Here is a 20,096-nt window from a genome sequence, read left to right as displayed (position 1 = left end):
TTAAAACACCCCATTTAAGCTTCAAGCTCATCCATCTGTCAGGTGTGTACATTTGGCAACCGTTTTGCTGCTTGTACTAGAAATCAATCGTTACGCATATTCTTCTATGCCGTGCTAGCTAAAGGTTCTTCCCTAGTACGATTCAGACACCAAAAGCATAACATTCTTCATAGAGTAATGTTAGAGAAAAACTCGCTTGTATACGCATTTGTCTTTAAGTAAAAGAATTCAATATCGAGAAAGAGTGATAGAGAGCGACATAGAGAAAGAGAGAGAGAGATAGGGAGAGTGAAACAGAAAGAATTAAGCACAATTCTTTTACTACAGTATGGCTTCAGCTAGGACTTCTTTCTGAGATGTGTATCCACATTTGTGGCGCTTATCACTCTTACGTCATTGCTAGAACGATACATGTTAACGTATATCGTTCGCCAAAGCCAAAGAAGAAGAAGAACGTAAAGAAAATAAATGGTTCTCGAAGATTAAATTACACTGCGGCAGCTACCATAATCAAAATAGAAATATCACAACGCATATTCACTGGAAAAATGATGTCATTCCAAAGAAATATGAGAACAATTCAAATGTAACTCGGATTTTTCCGTATGCTAAAACTACTATCATAATTTATTATTAAATGACACATTCGTCATTGAAGGTATTTTGTCAAAATTATTAACATTTAAGGTTAAACTTCGTTATTTTCAAACCTATAATCTAATTGTTCAACTAAGTAGCACTTCTTCTTCTACTTCTTCTTGGCGTAACGACCCCTAAGGTCATGCCGGCCATCGAAATGGCTTTCTAGACTGCCGATACCACGTAGATGGTTAGTCAGTCCTCACTACGGGGGATGGTACGGATAGGATTTGATCTCCGGTCCTGCCGTATGAAGTTCGGCGCCATTGTTGCTTGCACCACCGAGCCTTTAAAACTAAGAAACACATTATCTTTACAAAATGAATGTCGCTGAATAAGGATCCAATTCATCAGAAAACATCGGAGTAAGTATTCAAAAAACATTGCTTAACAACATGTTAAATATTTATTATTGAACAAACAAACATAAACAAACTACTGAAAACAACCGTATGATAAAATTCTCTTTTCTTTTTGACCTCCAACTAACTGCAAATGCTCCAATAGTTCTTCGACAAGAGCACAGATCCTTGTCTCATCCAAACAATGGATGAAGCGTGAAAACATAAATTATCGTTTTGATTGTGTTTTACGTTCCACGGTACAACATATCACCGTCTCCTGCCCAACGCTTCGTTACTACCAAGACAATCGATCCCATGATAACAACTATACCGACGCATTATCATTTTGTTTTGCTCGATTTTTTACTCGTTTTGTTAGCGAACGATTACGGATTGGTTTTCTGCTCCTGTGTGCTGCGCCATTCGAACAGCGACAATTCCTATTTCTTAAACGACACCATGGATAACATACTATCATCGCATGTGCACGCACACATAAACACACCTACAAGCAGTGTCTGTCACAGTAAGAGGCGATAAACCGAGCGGACGGAATAAACCACCGGAAGCGCACCACATCACTTTATTATTAGCGGCCACGTACAGTGATAAAAATAAACTTCCCCCGACTCGAGTCTGTCCGTTGGAGCAAAACAGCCAAAAGGAAAGCATTTTACTAGGACGATTGTTTTCTGCAGTGCTGGCAGTCACAGTTTGGTGTCACATTGTTTCGTTCTCGATGCCCAACTGGTGACAGAAAGATTGTTCCATTATTTCCTATTTCCGCCCCAAAATAATTGAAATTTCTGCCATTCGTTGCTAAAAATGGTGACCGAACGGTACTGTCGCAGCAAATCAGATGAAGAAACACGTCACCCATACCGGCCACAGTGAAGTAAATATGCCGTCACTATCTTCCTCACACTCATTTGTCTTTTTTATGGTTAGCCAACTTAACGGACGATGATATCAAACAATTGCGATACTTCAAGTGATATCATTTAATTTCATCGTTTCGGCAAACGTTCCCCGTTTCGGGTGCTTGCAAACGAAATTACTCTATCTTGACCGGAGGAAATGCATCGGCATGTTTGAGCTATCGTAGCGTACTGCAGTTTCTTTGTATGTCTTGCCCTGCCCAGCACAGATCAACAGACCAACCAATCCAACCACTGGATACCATGCCTCGCCCCATGCTCATTATGCCGGTGCAACGAATAAATACATATTCTGCTTAACTTCAACCCCAACAAACGTGCTACGGGGATAGAAAGTGAACGGATAGGGTGCATCCCTCCAACAAACGAAACTGCATCTCATAAAATGAAATGCGCCACCATTATTCGCATCTCGTTTAACCTTCACCAAACCGGAACTTCCGCACTAATCGAGTGCGACCGCTCCAAACGGGATGTGCGCCCGTGGACCAAAAGGTTTACTGGTTTTTCGTCGGGTGGCCAGTTTTGCCAGTTTCGATGCATCCTTTCTTTGCCCGCTCATGCGCCCACCAAAACGGTAAAAGGAAAAATGTGGTTTTTCTATTCAAGTCTTTCCCGTTCTACACCACTACCTCCACCGGCCAAAAGGAACAGACGGCAGCTTGAAAACCTGCTGTGATGCGATATTTACGTTTATGTCTTCCTCTTCCTCTCAAAAAGCCATCGAAACAGTACAAACGGATAAAAAATCGTGCCCACAGGCTTCCGCCGTTCGAACTTCCTTTGCTGCCCGGTACGTGGTCCACGCCTGTAACGGGGAATATAAACCGGGGGGAAAAGTTGTTTCTTCAACCCACTTTGCAATTCATGACGCTGTGCAAAAATTGTATGCGAATACGTAAAAATACGAAGCTACCAAACCCAGCCACCACGGCACACCGCAAAGCGCACTGCATTGCATTTCTTTTGAACCGCGACGACACCAACCACCATGCGTCTCCATCGAAAAAACACCGTGCGCCTCCACCGGTCATTAGTTTTGATCGCCGACCGCAATTTTCGTTCTGACCGTTTGAGATGAACGGTGCTTGCAAAAGAAATGTGCTCTACACTACACCTTGGAAAGTTGTGGTGCGGTTGAGCTTGTACGAAATGGAATTTTGTCCGAATTTGCTTTTCTTTTTTCCCTATTTCCATCCCCATTGTTGGTTTTTTTTTTTTTGCACAGCTCTCATTCAATCATAGCAAATATTCACCCAAAGATAGAGCAGATATTGTTGGTTTGAAGCTTTTTGCTAGCGCAAGCACTGATAAGGGATATAGTGGGAAGCTTGTCCACTTTAGACACCACTGATACCTCCGTTCGATGGTTCCCTTCAGAAGATTGGGTAGTGATTCCTTATCGCAAACTTGCTGGTGGATAAAAAATACATAAACTTGATGCGTAGGCAGAAAGATTTAAAAAAATCTTGAATGTTTCCAGGTACATGCATTATCTACCTTCCATGTTATTTTGTATTTGCTTGTTAAAAGCCCTTAAAATGAAGAATATGCTTCATGTTTCCATGTTGCTCATTGAGATAAGTAAGCACATTTTTTGGAACACATGATTGGTGGTTCCCATATTGTGCTGTGTTACAAGTGAGTACGGTAAGTGCAGGGTTTTTTTTTTTTATTCTACCAACTTGTGTCAAGTTGAAGTTTATTTAGGGCAGCGAAAGGCTAGCGACATATCAGCATTTAATCATGCGTAATATGGCTGACAAGGGTTTTTCAGGCGAGCAGTGGCTAATTATGTGTGTGATTGTGCTGCTTGTTCTCCTTTTACCAGCAGAAAAAAAATCAACTCTTTTGAATTACATTTTCGTGTACTTTAGACCCTTGAACATACGAAATATATCACACACAGAGCATTGTAAAATAACTTTTATAGGTTATCAGCACAGGTTTTACCAAATAATAGTAATAGCAAGTGGAAAGTCTTCATTTTTCGTTTGAATTTCTTATGTTTAATTCTAGTTCAACTTTAAAAAAAGATTTTGTATTACGTTTGATGTACTTTTTTAATTCAATATTTAACATATCCACCCCTCCTCTTGCATCCGGTTTCATTTCAAAATCTCCTCCAAATAACTAAGTGTGAGCATTTCGCATACAATTTCAAAACTAATCATCGGTGGAGGCGCATGGTGTTTCCTGGCACATGCATCGGTGCGTAAAAGAAAGATTTTACATACATGCATCCAACACAACTATTAAAGTCACTATCGCACTCATCAGCACTTCTAAGTTGCCAGCACGTGAACCAGACCTATCTAGTACAGCCTACATAACACCTCACTACCAAAGGCAACGGTGAGCAGGCTGTGAAAATGGAAGCTCCGGCATTATGGTACGCCTGCCTGCACGTTTCTAATAATTGAAGTTTAATTCCTTGAGTAAATTTATTATGCCAACATTGCCCAGGTTTGGTTAGTGTAATCAGAAGAGTGCATTCACGCAACTCGTCCCTCGCTACCATCAACTGCCCGTCCTTGGTGGCAGTGGTCATTCCGCTGTTGTTACACCCCGATCGGCATCGGTCGATCGGTAAGCATGCGCTACATTGTTTTCGTAATGAATTTATAGCCGGTACGTATTTAATCCAGCACGAGCGCGTACGGTACCCGGGTTCCGAGGTACGATTCGATTAGAGTGCACTTTCCATGGGAATTTATCTGCAAACGTACCGATACCCCGTTCTGATAGGTTTCCCGGTTGTGGCCACCTCCTTAGCTACGCAAACGACCGGTCCGAAGGTTGGTTTGTAAAGGCCAACGTAATTGTAGGTCCCTAGTGTGGGTTTGTCCAAGTTCGAGTTTCTACTGCCCGGTGGGAAAGGTTTTATAAAATTTCTCATTTTCCATCGAACCATTACCATTTTTCCCTCTCGATGGAACGTGCTCACCGGGTGCGGTCAATTCATATTTACCACCAGACATCGTAATTTAGTTGACTTTCGTTTTGAAATGCCATAAACGTCCCCATGCATCTGATTCTGACGATTCGACCCATTTCGATTGTAAATTACAATTGGTTTATCTCTAGTCATTGTTTGGTAAACGAGTCACAACATCCAGATTTACTACTCGACTACATTTGAAGCAATTGTTTCATATTTAAAGGTTTTGACAATACGATACTGGACCGTCATAATTAATAATAAATTAATAATAATAAATAATAATAAATAAATATATAAATAATTAATTAATTAAATAAATAAAGGATTTGTTGCAAGATGTCCAATTTTATAACTAATTGAACCAACTTCAAGAGTAAAACTTATCTAAAAAAACTTTCGGCTGAAAATATGATCAAATTTAAACACATATTTGATAATAATACGATATCTTATGATTATAAATATGTTTGTAGTTATCGAAAAAATGAGTTTTATACGATTATTAAAAGGAATTGAATGTATTAAAGAATAACGTAAACGCTAATCGATATTAGTTGAGCGCAAGATAGCGAGCGTAGTTACAACAATCTTTTAAGTGCTTTTCATGTAACCTTGGTTTCTTCAATTAAGTAGTTGAAAATGTTTGCATTAAGCTTATCATTAAACGACTCACTATGTTCTATAACTGTGTTAAGTGCTCGAAATATTTGACCTCAGATACCCTGGCTATTTCTTGTCAGAGTGTCACTAGTGCAGTGTACAAGGAATTATCAATTCTAAAAAACGAATTGAGCAATGAATTTGTACGTAGCTTGGCCTCCTCCTTGGATGTAGCGAATCAATAACTAGAATCCTAGAATCAATTACTACTAGTTACTAGAAACTAGAAACTAGAAAAGAAACTAGAAAGCTAAGTGGTATGGTTCCTCGTTCGATGCTCCATACACACGCTGCATCCCTTACTCTTTCTGCACCAGTATTAGGACATTCACTCATCGTTTACTCAACACTGCAATCTGAACTATCCAGCTCATTGAAGACTCATTGATCGCTCAGCACCCATAGCTTAATTTGTCCCACCACTTCTCTTAGACACAAGACCACAACCAACATCGTCTCGCCCTTTATTGATGGAACTCCCAGTCCCACCGAGTTACTGACTGTACCTCACTCGAATTGCTCTTTAGGTTATCGAAGCCACAGTGGATTCTTTTTAAAATAACTAGGAACCGATGACGTTATCATAAAAAAGATGCTAACACCGAGAGACTGTGACATTGGAACACTTAAATATGTCCCTTACAAAATTGAGGTGGCGTCAAAACTATGAGATAAAGCTATCTATCTATCTTCGACCACTTGACCATGTAACGTAAGGTACAGAAAATTTGTTAAACATCACTAATCCCAAACAACAGTTCTTCCGTTAGATCGTGGTAACATCAACTATCAGCAACCCACCTGAACATGAATCTTCTTCTCATGATTAACTATCAAAATGCACGAGGTTTTGGAACAAATTTGGAGGTTTTCGAATTGTGTTTACCGAAACTAAATCAAACGAAGGCATCCCATGAACGTGCGTCACATATCCTTAGAAGATTTCCGCAGGATATCTGAACCTTGGTGGTTCAGATATCCTGCGGTAGCTATGTACAGCTCAGCTAGCTCGTAGTTCATTTTATTTCCTCATACTGCTCGAACACACCAGCAAAGATTAGCACCCTTAGCATCCGCCGTCGGAAAATGGAAAGTGCATTAGCGTCCTCTGTCAGCATAGTCCAAGACTCGTAGTCGTAGAAGACTACCGGATGAATCAGGTCGAAGACAAAGTCACATGGATCTTCAGTCCAATTCAAACTAGTATTCATTATTCCTATTCCAAAGAAAGATAACCTTGATTATGTACTTAACTATCGTGCTATTTGTATCTTCTGTTTTTTGTTGCAAAATATTTAAATCTATAGTTCCTTCACATATCCTTATACGAGCGCTAGCTCGTATCTGCATCACACAACAGCAACACGGATATATTACAGAACGTTCTACCTTGACAAGCCTGTTTTCTTTAACTTCCTCTTTCTCCTGTCGTTCAGAACGAAGTGCTCAGGTGGATGATGCAGAATGGCTGAAATCATTCCTTTCGAATCAATTGTTTCGTGTGAATCCCGACACCAACTTTTCTCAATCCTTTTCTTCCACGTCTGGTCTAGTCCCAAAAAAAAGCGTAGCAAAATCATCGGATTTATTAAACGAATGACGACCGGTGTAACCGATCGTGTGTGATTGAAAGTCTCTTTTTATTCACATGTTAGACCAATACTAGAATACTGGCTATCTATATAGTTTTCAGCTTTTAATTCAGTGATCGGACACACTGAAACTGTCAGCAATTTGTCAATTCCGAGACGCTTCATTATGGAATGAATTATTATAAATATTTTTCAAATCCGATAGAACAGTCAGGCCGCATTGGTATGGAAATATTGTAGGGGAATAAACTCTACAAAACTATTATGTTGCTATCAATATTCGACAATTCCACGCCCTCAATATGATTAAGTGAAAATGAATACTTCTCTCAGTATTCAATTTTTTCTTCATGCTTGATAAACTCAAACAACAGGTACCCGTTCTACAAAACATTTCCTTGTTCTAACTGTGCCACGACCACCCACATCCGTTTCCTTCCAAAAAACCGGCACCCAACACAAATCCTTCCTCTCATTCTAGTTAGTGTAGTGCGTTTTCTGTGCTCATTATAGCGGGCAAAACGGTTCGCTACCTTTTCTCTGTAAGCCACCATTCAAAGCGCAGGGCAAATATTAGCCGCGTTGCACCATTTCCTTTTTGGTAACAGCGCCTCAGCCTGTTAGGCATATTATCACCCTGCCGCAATGCATAATACGCACGGTACCGTAAACTCCGGAAGCTGCCACAACGCACGGTGGTTCCCTTTTGCTTCGACGCGACACGACCCAAACCGGAACCCTCCGGTGCGGTCCGTGTTTCCTGAGCATGCCGCTGGAAACGATGGTTCTTTGAGTAAATATCTGGTATTTGCATTAAATCAACACTCTTCCACCCATGGTCGTCGTGCTACCGGAAAGCGTGGTACCTTTTAGTTGGCATTATGCGGACGGAAGGATTTATCCGCAACAACCTTCACGTCCTGTACTGTGCGAGCGTCTTACCATCCGACGTTGAGAACCCTTCGAAGAGGTAAACGCTGCGCTTCTTCTACCTGCTACACTAGCTGAAGAAAGGAAAGCTTGGCGAAACCCTCAAACCGGGTCGCAACGCAACTTCTACGGTCGAACGAGGCGCAAGTCAGGCGATAAACATATTTATGAGGTTTTTACGTCAACTGTACATGATATATGCTGGTGGAATGTAAATTACCGCTGAACGGTTTTGGATACTATTTTGCACCACTAACGTTAAACTCGCCAGCCGAATGGATTCTGATAAACGGTGTGCCCGTGAAAGGTGTAAAACGGTGCAATATTCCACTTTTCGCCAGCGTGTTAACGAAGGCGTAAGCGTTGGTATTGAAGCAACTGACTGGCATTGAAATTTGACAAATGAATTTGAACAGCAGCAGCAATCAATTGTAGTCGGTTAGAACTTCTGTGGATGAAAATGAGAATTTAGGGCTGGTGAATTGTTGATATGATAAATAACGAATCAATAAACAATCTGGTTACCCTAGTCATTTACTAAAATGACGTTCATGTTTATAATCATGTTTATAATCATGTTCTTACATGTAACGTAAGAAAGACTCGTATTTCTATTCCTCTAGAAATACCCTCCTGCTGAAAGCATCAAATCAGAGAAAAAATTTGTTATACTCTCACCAAGTTCTTCAATAATATAACAATATAAACTGCATAGTGTGATTCGGTGGTAGATCTTCACACTTCCGGTCTTGACACTTCAGAGCCGTTTGAACTTTGAATCCCGCCAGAATCGTTCCTCCGATCAAACCTGCGATCCCTAGTCGATCGTTCGATCAACTTTTAAACTACAATATATTAGCAAGTCTAGCAAGCCATTCGATATCCAACGTGATCGTTTAGCAAAACAGAAGAACTGTATAATCGATTGCATGCTTAGGGACTTATCAATCAGGCGCTTCGTGTTCTTGAATAACTGCAGTTCTCTTTGAATTTGGTCATGTTCAAGTGCCGTCGCCTTCCTCTTCTCCTACTTAGTTTAACTATTTTCTACATCATGCCAGACATGTAAAGACTTCATTTAAACTGCGTCACTCGATGGTCAGTCCTCACTGTGGGAGAACGGACCGGATGAATTTCGATACCCGGTTCTGCCGTGTTAAAGCCTGTGACACTGTTGTCTTAGGCCACCCCAGTACAAAATTGTACACATTTAAATTTTTCTATGTCTCAGAACGTCTACGTACAGGAATACTTCAAAGAACCTTCGTCCTATATAATCTTCTTATTATCTTGTTCTTCATATTCTGGGCTCACACCAACAGGAACACTAATTTAAAAAAACTCGGTTAATGGGTGCAGTCTTCCATCCACACCTGTATCTTATCTCTGTCTGATGCTCCTCTAAGTCTCGTGCCGAACGGGTCACCGACGAGCTGCCTTCTGGTACTTGTCCTGGAGTGTCGGTAAAACATTAATCCTTGGTTGGTAAACTTCTTGGAAGTTCTTAATAAGAAATTCAAGGCGTACTCAGTGACTTGATAGTTATAACTCATTAAGGAAAGAATATCAGAAATTTTAAATTGTCTTACCACAATACTTAGATAAAAAAGCAAAAAGTTTAAGGCGTAATACAGTATTCTGAAGATACATATTATACATCTGAAATTAATAAAGTCCGAGTTCGGTACGATGATTTTATTCTGCCTTCAACAAAATAATGGAATAACTCACAAGGAGTACAATATTTCTATCCTAAGACATAAGTGTTCCCTTGCCAGTAAGTCTTCGTCACCAATGACTGTGTCATATTGGTACTGCATCAAAGAGATTTTATAATAATTCAATTCAAATGCACCTCTTAAACAAACCATCTAACAAACCAACTCTCCCAATGGTCTACAATATTAGGCCTTCCGTTTTAGCATATGTTTGAAAATCTGGGCTTATTCGATTAAAGAGTGCAATATCTGATGGACTCCAAATAAATTTTTAACTTTTTGTGTAACAACGAACAAACTGTTATGAATCCCAAGATATAATTCGCAAAAGCTCCAATCAGAAATGTTCATTAGAAAATAATCATTTAACACAACAAAACCATTTTGACGGAATTCATCGGATTTTTAAACAACAAAGGCTTGCTAATATTTTCCTAGGAAAGTTTAACATTTCGCATTCCATTTGGACATTTTCAAGCACAGCAATCATCATCGATGTAAAACTTCAAATTTTTGCAAAAATTGTTCCACAAATTCCTCCGCCAACTCGGGCTGCTCACCAACACGTCGAAACTATATTCGAGAAACACGAAAACGAGAAACCGTGCCAAACATTAAATTCCCAAAATCAGGCCATCAGTTTTGCGTCACAAACTCCTCCACTCGGACAAGGTATGCCAAAACGGTCGTAAAGAAGCAACACACGGAACAAAAAAAAACACCCAGAACAGGTGGGAGGAGAAAAACAATTCCACCTTCAGTGTTGAGCTGAACACGACGAGAACCGTACGCCCAGCCAAAGTGAATTATGCTGATTGCATTTGTTTAGTACCTTTTTTATGGAGAAACGAAATGAAAACTAGGCCAAAGGGTGGAAAGGCGGCAGCAGTGCGAGTGGGAGGAGCCCTGCAACAGCAAGAAACTTCGTCAATGGGCAACTTCTCATCCATCTGCAGAGAACCTTGCAAAACGACCGACATTCGCAGCTGAGCGAAAACTGTTTTCCGAGATTTCCCCACGGAAATGAACAGCACGAGGAATCTAAAAATCCAAAAGAAACGAGAAACGAGAAGCGAGAATCGTAAATTTCATTAACAACATCATTTTCACGCCCCTTTTGCGATGGCCCTTTTTTCATTCCCGTGCGCCCTTACTACACCGTGCAGGCATGGAAAAAGGGCATGGCCCGTGTTAATCGCTGCCCGATGACCAAATCGAATGCTTGACAAATTTCTCACCACTAAACGGCCGCACCATCAAAAGCCACCGTCGGTGAAGAGATTTAACGGCTTTAATGATACGACTTAATGGCTAATTAATACGAAATTTTACACTTTTAAACACCGCCTATCGTTTCGGTTAGCAGACACACTCGGTTGGATCACTGTTGAACAATCATTTTGGACTTTCGTACCGTACCAACACCGACCGAAGAAAAGAAATTGAGCCTCGTTCAAGTGGCAATTAAAACCCTGCAACGTAAACTTATCGCATTGGGATGGGTCAAAATTTATGGTAAGATGTTTGAGTAAAGCGAAAAGCATCAACATGAAATGAATATCGTTGAAAGAAGTGTTATGATTCCTTCGTTTGCTACAGGATAAAACTCATTCCCCCGGTATCCCAGAGAAAAGGATAAATTTATTGCATCTAATGTATTATTCTTATTTAGTTTAATGTATTGAGGCTCGGCTGTGTATTTGCTGTCCATATTAATATACTATTAATTAAATTTAACTTAAATCAAGGTTGATACTTCAACGCGAACAAAGTTGAGGACCACAGATAACATACTTCAACGAGTTATGATGGCATAACGCGGAGGAGGTCTTTACACGGCAGACTCAAATTCCTCCCGGGCTGTTCTCTTGTGGCAAAGACTATTAAAACACGTGGCAATAATAAGAAAAAAGATAAAATTCAAGGCACTGATTGGCTTAATCGCTGCGTTGCTATTGATCCACTAGACAAACGTATCTATTGATGCACTAGAAGTACAATGCACTGGTTTGAACTATCAGGACATAAATTATCTTAGGACTCATAAAGCGAGTTTCAAGAGTAACCAGCGGAAATGGAGGGAACAGAACTTTATTGGTGGCAATCAAATGAAGTGAATGTCTCAAATGAGACCGTTTCATAAACTGGATGATTTGAGAAAATTGAAACAGTTCCTCAAATAATAACAAAATCATTCTTTTCTTTTTTAATCAGATCGTCTTTTGAATGAGCGGTTCAAATATGGAGTAAAAGTAAAGCGATGGTTCCTTCAAATATTTTTAGCTCTCCTTTTTTTTTCTCACTGCAGAATCAGGTTTATAGATGATATATTTCATAGGTGTACGTGGGGCGGACCGGTGGAGTAGGCGACATTGGCGCCGGTCTTCATACGGCAGGACCGGCGATCAAATCCCATCTGGTCCGTCCACCCGTAGAGAGGACTGACTATCCAACTAAATGGTATCGGCAAGTTTAGTAAACCATTCCGGCGTGACCTTCCGGTCATTAAGCCAAGAAGAAGGAGAAGAAGTTTCACAAGTGACTTATACAAAACCTGATTCCAGCGTTGGTTTATTTCTTTATGTCCCAAGTAACTGTAGACACGAAAAGCTGTCTTCAAATTGACTGGCTTTTTCGTCTACCACAAGAATAGTTAGCCGATGACTTCATGGCAAACCCTACTGGCAAATCCTGGTGGATCCTGGTCTTGAAAATAGTTACTATTTAGTATTTCTCAATTTGATTTACTAATAAACTATTCGTGGTCATGCATTGCTAATTCCTATTAACCTTGCTTCTATACAAGTTATCTTCACACGGTCGACAAGTTACATGATTGTTACAGATCTACCTTTACTACCGTTACAGTGTACCAAATTCGTTTAACAGTTCTGGTGGACTTTCGTACGTGGTTGGCAAATTGCGAATTATTTTCACATTTGCTACAAACGCCATGAAACCTTAGCATTTCCAACAAAACCCTATCAACGACCAGCGGCTAATGGTACCAAACTAACTGAAAATTCCTCTAACAATGGAAACTAACCATTGTTCAATAGCAACCAAAACTCTCCGAAAACTGAACATAACTTTCAACCGGCTGTGTCAGCACCCGAAAAAACCACTCATCAACCAGACGAACATGAAGCATGCCCCTCTGATCAAACTCCCGACCGAACGATGTGTTCTTCATGTCACTCCCAACCACCTACAAGCTCTCAAAACACTCGATCAATATTAAAATCGAATCGCAAGAATCTATTTTCACGTCGGAATAGGATTTTTTCTCTCTCATCCACGTACAAAAGCTGCTCGTGACTTACTTCGGCCAAAATCATCCCACCGCTGTGGTAAATCGGTAAAGAACGGATGTGGCCAGAGATCGATTTATACTGCATCCGGTCAAATCGGGTTGCAAAACAGGAGTTTTCCTGCCGAAACCACGCGAAACGTGAAGCTGTCGAAACTGTCCAACCGGTAAGCCAATGGGCATTAGCGTCCGAGTGGTGCTAACTTTTATTTTGTAGAACCCTGACGGTTCTGGCCATGTTAAGCGCTTCAGGTTGGTACAGTTTGAGACACATTGTGTGGAACACGTGTCGACCGGATGGCGACCAATTGCAGTTTGTCGCGACCATCACGACGCTGCTAATCCTTTTTGATACGCACACACGGCACAACACAATTCACGGCTACGTTGTTTGGATGTCTGAAATGCAACATTGTTGTGCACATTGGCCTTGTTCGGCGTGAATTAGTATTCATATCGTATTATGACAAATTAATCTCCAGCCACACACGACACGCATACGATGATCACTAGAAACCATATTTTGTTGAATGGTTTCTCGTTTTGCCCAATAGTAGAGAGTGAAATAGGACACAATTACTATTAACATGCTTTAACTTACACCGATAAACCCGACTTTGCTTGTGAGTACATCTTAATGTTAAAAAATCCGTTTTAAAAGAAATTCTTCCGGGTAGGATAGGACCTCCAGTACTGCAGTGCAAAGTCGAAGTGGTGAAGTGTGAAGCTTCAGGTGCCTTAGTCCCCTTTAGAATATCTATTAAACAACATAAGCCTTTTATCTAGCGACAACCATTCATACATTCGTCCTAAATCAAATTATTCATCCCTTATTTGTACAGTATAAACGTAAAAATTAATTCACGTTCAAATATACTCTAAACTTTTCCCTAATAATAAAAAGCCTTTGCAAATTAGTGTCTATGAAATTTAAACTTATCAACAAAAAATGAATCATTGAGTCGGTAGTCTTTGTATTAAGAAAATTAATTTGTCGTAGTTACGGTCAATCCGAATTGATAAGAAATCAATTTTTAAATCGTTTTTTTTTTTACAATTGTTGCAACTTTTGTTGGGGAACATTGTTCTCTTATGCTACAGAAAAGAAACGTTATTAAATTATTAAAAAATAACCGCTGCTGACATAAAAAAAAGAAATTTTTTTTTTAGTAAATATTGTTCTATCTTTTTTTTATCCAAAAATCATGCAATAATTTCAATGCTATATTTATATATTACTGACAATACGGCATTGGATCGTCATAATCAATTGTAAATAAATTTATATATTACCTATTCGATATGACAGATCTAGCTCAAACAAGGGTTAAACTTAAATAAAATCTTTTTTTCTCCTTCTGCAATGCTTTCCTTCAATTACTTTGTTACTAAACCGCTTCACGAACCGTAGAAAGAAGGTTAAAATCATTTGAACTCGGTAAAACTACTTGTGTTTTCCTGTCAGTCCATCACCTTTTCCCTTTTCCATCGCGCGATACACCCGCAATGATCTTCGGTGCCCTATTCATCCGTGAAACAACAGCAACTCACAAAACTTTGCCATCATTTGTCCAGCTACGAGGTTTTGTTTCGCTTCACACCGAAGCTAACTGATGAGAGCAGGAACAAAAAGTGATTTTCTCTGCTGTTAATGCATCTCTTCTTATTTTGGACCAGCAGGAGAAAAAAAAACAACAACCTTCGGAACTGAAACCGTCGACACCATAACTTCAACTCTTTTGCAGTTTGCGTGATGATTCGCTTCGGCGGTAGAAACTTTTCACACCGCTTTTGTGTTTCTTTGTGTGTTTTGTTATGAAAAATATCTGAAGGTGGGAGTAATAACACACGCGAAACGCAAACACACATTTGCACGAAACATTTGTTGTGTGCACCGTTTGCTAATAGCAGCATTGTTTTAGTTGTGCAAAGAACAGTCACGTTAATAGCGTGCTAAAATGGTTTTGTTTTGTGTTTGTTTTGGAAGAAATGATAAACTGTCATAAACAAAATTTAAAATGGATCAACGACTTAGTAATTGCAAGTACTTCTTGAACGTTTTGTAAATTACAAATCTAATCCAAATAACAAATCTAAATTTCAAAAAAAAAACGCAAACAAAGTATGAATAATTAATTACTCAAGACTAGGAAAAAAAATGCTTTTAAATTCTTCTTCATTTATTAAAATGTATTACTTTTGCACTTGCATTAAATCATTACATTAAATAAAACTTCCTCTAAACTCTCCATAAACTTTTAAAGCTACCTTATTGCAAATTCTGTTTTGGCACACTTCACCATCAACGAACACAGCGTGCCTGTACCTGCAACAAAACAAATAACACACAGAGTGCTAAACATCATGCAGGTGATCATAACGTTGTCAACAACCATTAAAATGATATATCTCCGAAACGTTACCACGAAACTCGTACTACGTTACCACCGTAGCGATGACAGAGGTATCATTGTATCAAAGTTTACGTGAACACCGGATGATGCAAAGCGAGTGAACGTTTCCTCACTTCCTTTGCGATGCGCAATTCCAGTCTTCAAATAACTAACTCCAAGCAAACAGGACCATGTGCGCCAGCAGCCAGAGAATGTTTTGTAGCGGTATAAATATCATTTAAAGCAGGACAGGTTTGGTTTTTCGCAAAATTTACACACCACGTCACACGCCAATGTGAACGAGCAACAAAATTTGTGCCATAGAAGACAATACGATTTTTAGCGTAACGATTTAGCTTTCATAGATTTAACATAAAAATCATATCAATATCTTCTTCTTTTTGGCTTGAAGATCTTCCAAGGTCACGCCGACCATCGGATGGCTTACTAGTCTTGCTAATCCCATGTGGATAGTCGTTGGATAATGAGTTCCCACTACGAAGAGAACGGTCCGGATGGGATTTAAACTTTCTTCCTTTTGTTTGAAAACCGGCGCCGCTGTCGGCTCCACCTCCGGGCTTCCAAATTATTTCCATGTATAAGTTTCATTACTCTATAAATCATTGGGACATAGGAAGACCTAGGAAGCTGGGTTCCTATGCCGTATCGTGGAATGCCTCGCCAAAAGATGAAGAATTAAACAGCGTGTGTTTAGGTTGGTGGAGCACTAAAAAGTGAGAAAAGTGAATGATGTTGCGTTGTATGATCGATTGTCAATGTTGACTGATATAACATTGAATAAAAGCTAATATCGTTTTTTTTTTTTGCAATTCTAAGCGATAGATTAAGTGTCAATTTAAAAATTCGCATCTCCTTTGTAAACATGTAAATAATAGAGCCGCATCTCCACGAAAATGTTTTTAATATTATAACAATGCAGATCGCAATATGCTTGTTACATTTTGAGCTTATCACTTAAGGCTGATCTTTAAATTAAAAATTCCGAAGGTGAAAAATGAAAAAAATATTATAATTAAACAAAGAAAATCTTGGGTAACAATTATGACAAGCATCAATAAGGACAGCATTGCTTTGTAGCAGATTTCGCGAACGATCTGGCAAACTCAATATCATGAAATTTGTCATAATAAGTTCGGAGTATAAAATGGCTTTTTCGGTTAGATTTCGTGTGATAAGTTTGCACGTTATCTCTATAGTACCTTTATATAGTCCTTTGAAACTGAAATAAATACAACCACAAATTTAAAATCTATCAAAGTTATCGCAATCAGTTTAAACTTACCAACAAATAGCAAGATCTAAAGTGCTGCAATTTGAAAGACTTAAAAAACAAACGAAATTCACGATATTTAGGACATTGATACGTCCGGTAGTCCACCGGTCCGGTCGTCCGGTACTAGTAGTAGTATGAATCCTGAACTGTGCTGACAGAGGACGCCATTTTTGAACGGCTGGTACTAAGGAATATCTTTGGCGGTTTGTTCGAGCAGCACGTGTGGGGAAGAAGAATGAATCAAGAGCTACCTGATTCATAGTGCAGATATCCAGATGGTAGACAGAACCGAAACCATTTGATGGTTGGGACACGTTGTAAGAATGCCGGACTCCACCAGGATGATGCTTTTCAGCGAACCGTAGAGACGTAGAGGAACACAGCGCAAACGCTGGCTGTTGAATTCAGATAGAGTTGAACCTGTCGGAGATCAGATGCAGCCGTATATAAAATTCGGTAACCTCAGATCGGGTTTCCTATAAGCGGATTGGACACCTTACCATGTCTAAACGTTGTGATAAACCCTGAGCAGGCCAAGAATAAGGGTCAACTTGTTATAGTTTTATCAGTGATATAAATGTCTTTAATTTATGGTCGTCGTGACATGGCTCGGTCAACAATAGATTTGCAGGAAACTCGATCCCTGGCTGCAGCTTCCCATCCGTGTAGGCACCCGATCTCCGACAGGTGAATTCGGGTGCTAGCATCAGGGGGATAAGGGGGATCTACAATTCCAGGTTCCGAGCCTCCAATCGTAAGTCCTTTTTCCTTGCGGGGGTCTGCATCGATTGGTCCGTTGCGGTAGAATTCTGTTGTTGTCCTTTCGTTGCGGTAGTTGTTTTCTAGGGGTGGCTTGCCTCTTCCCCATCACCCTGTCTCGTCGGAGGGGCTTCGCATCCTTGCTTAATGCCCCTACGGATGCCAGGACACCCAAGCCGTATACCCAAGCTCAGAAATTTGGAGAGATATGTTAACGTTCTGTACGCCGTGGACTTATTGAATCGGAGTAGGGTATGGAGATCCTATGTTAACCTTCAGGAGTTGTCGGACCATACCCGTACCAGTGCGGTATTACTACAAACACTGACAACAGAACTAATTAATTTAATTTATGGTTTTATATTTTTTAAAAGAACATCTTTTCTAGCATAATAATACGTCAATTTAAATTTAAATACAATAAACGTTTCTCCATCGTACTTTCTTTCAAGTTCATAACCTTGGAAGGGACTGTCTTGCAGATTGTTCCCGTGTAACCAATCAAATGTCTGTTGATTTTATCATCATATAAATATACATCGGTCCAGGCAGGGTCAACCCTCATCGTTGTTTGGTTTGATTTGATGACCAACATACCACTCAAGTAAACATCGATCGCTCAACTCGATGAAGTAACGTGTAGAAACGTTGTTGATTTTCGGAACGCTTTCACCGAACCCGCCGCTCTAGCGAAAACAGTTCCAAATGCATTCGCGAGATCGATCGACCAGCAACTGGAAGGCTTACGGTGCGCACTGATGCATGCGTTTTTGGAATGTTACAAAAGGAAGCAACACAAGTGTAAAAGCCGATCGGATAATATTTGTTCGCCAGTTCACCGATGAACCGGTTGAAAAATTGAATGTAAATAAAAAATGGCACAAACGTTTCTTTTCGCTCTTCCAGCGTGTAAACCCAATACGACATCTAAAACTGCTTGACTGCATGGTTGTTTTTAGCCGTGGGAACGGCACAGTTCGTTGGTGCCATATGAATGATGGATTACCGGATGTGGTAAGTTTGTGTTGCTGTGAGCGCACAGCCTTTCAGATGATCACGAATTGAGCGGATTTTAATGAAAAATGAATCCTTCGTTGACAAAAAAAAACAGACGCATACATACACCCCATGTCGTAATCGGTACGATTTCGTGTTTGTTGTTCAGTTGCAGTTTATATAATCCATCAACCAGCACAAACGATATGCGATTCAAGATCCAGCTCATACGTGGAGCTTAGCATCGCTTTGGGATGCATCGTTGCCATTGCAGCTTTGCTTGGTGATGGGCAACAATCCCATCCATGTGAGGACGGATGTCCACCTAGCAAGTGGGTGCACTCGGGAAACACGAATGAATAAATAAATGCATAGAAACTTGATTTCAATACGATGCTGCATTAGTAATGCAGCAGATGGTAGGGAAGCTCACCGATGGTTGGCAAATCATACACACACACACCTACCACACATCATCGTGCTTTTCCCCGTGGCAGTGCACTTTCAAGTCAGCAACTCACCTGCTCGGTAGCTTCTTGCCTACAATTTGGCCGCGTGCTAAAGTGGCACCACATACATACACAATCCCCGGCCTTATCAGGCTAGCTGCTGAAAGGATAATGAAAATTAATTAAAATTTATGAATAACTGCTCCCAGCGGACAACAACGGCGAGCGCAGTGTGAGATGCATGTTCCGACCATGGCGGGCTAGCAACCTAAAAGACACAGCAAACCATACCGTTCCGTATGCTACACGACGCTGCTGACGCAAGAAACGCGTTTCGGAAGCGCAAGACGCACAGCGAGCTTTTGGTAAATTGCATTTCCTCCGACACCGGCAAATGGTAAGTAGATTTTCGGTTGCGTTATTGAATCGAATCACACAAACTCGCACACCTTGGACGAGCTTTGCGAGTGACTTTCGGTTGGATTTGGCTACCGGACCGCGATGGAGACGCCTGGAACGGTAAGTGTGCTAATTTTGAAACCCCCTAATCCAAAACAAAGCAGCGCTTGTGCGTGTCCTGGAATTGCATTTTAGTGAGACTCTATTTCTAGGCAGTAAAACAGTCAGCTTTCATATGAAAGCGGCTTCGTAAAATTGCATTGGTGACGTTAGATCTTATTAACACATTGTCAGTCAATATGGTTGACAGCAAGCAATGCTTTCCAGAGTGTCATGGTTATTGTTTATCCTGATTAAAGTACATTTTCAGTACATCTCGTATATTTCAAAAATAATTTAAAATTGACAGTTTTGTAACGCTGGTAGAATTTTAACAAGCCTTGAATTCGTTCAAATTAAAGATAAGTTTACTGATAGAAGCCAGTTAGTGCAAACATGACCAACATGACCAACAAACGTGACCTCCTTGTTCACGATGATCATCGAATGGCTTTACTAGACTTGCCGATACCACGTAATTGGAGAGTCAGTCCTCACAGCGTAGCAACGGACCGGATGGGAATTGAACCCCGTTCCTGTCGTTTGAAGACCTGGCGCCGCTCTCTCCCATTCCACAGAGCCGCCCCCTTCATGATCACATGAGGGATAAATTGGTTACCAGATCTCTCAAA

The 20,096-nt window shown here is 40.2% G+C and overlaps 1 protein-coding gene across 1 annotated transcript in view; it reads left to right on the top strand.

Moving 5' to 3' along the window:
* Positions 1–20,096, top strand: part of LOC126556462 (splicing factor 3B subunit 5) — a 334,510-nt gene that overhangs the window by 217,594 nt on the left and 96,820 nt on the right. The window lies entirely within an intron of this gene.

Source organism: Anopheles maculipalpis, chromosome 2RL, assembly GCF_943734695.1.
Source record: "Anopheles maculipalpis chromosome 2RL, idAnoMacuDA_375_x, whole genome shotgun sequence".
Taxonomy (NCBI): Eukaryota; Metazoa; Arthropoda; class Insecta; order Diptera; family Culicidae; genus Anopheles; species Anopheles maculipalpis.
The sequence above is the reverse complement of the archived record's forward strand: the minus strand, read 5'-3'. Positions and strand labels throughout refer to the sequence as shown.